The following is a 224-nucleotide window of genomic DNA, read 5'->3' on the forward strand; positions in this document are numbered from 1 at the left end:
CAGATGTACACAAAGTAACAGAAGAACATGAAGTTACAGAAGTACCTCAAGTGACAGAAGTACCTCAAGTTACAGAAGTACACAAAGTAACAGAAGAACATGAAGTAACAGAAGAACATGAAGTTACAGAAGTACACAAAGTTACAAAAGAATCTGAAGTCACAGAAGTACTTGAAGTTCAAAAAGTATCTGAAGTTACAGAAGTACATACATTTACTTTATGT

General features: G+C 33.5%; 1 protein-coding gene across 1 annotated transcript in view; it reads left to right on the forward strand.

Annotated features, from left to right (window-relative positions):
• The window catches only part of akap12a (A kinase (PRKA) anchor protein 12a), a gene marked incomplete at its 5' end in the record, with an annotated part of 8350 nt that overhangs the window by 5587 nt on the left and 2539 nt on the right, over window positions 1–224 (forward strand).

The sequence above is a fragment of the Nematolebias whitei genome, chromosome 21, assembly GCF_014905685.2.
Source record: "Nematolebias whitei isolate Nwh7 chromosome 21, NemWhi1, whole genome shotgun sequence".
Classification (NCBI taxonomy): domain Eukaryota; kingdom Metazoa; phylum Chordata; class Actinopteri; order Cyprinodontiformes; family Rivulidae; genus Nematolebias; species Nematolebias whitei.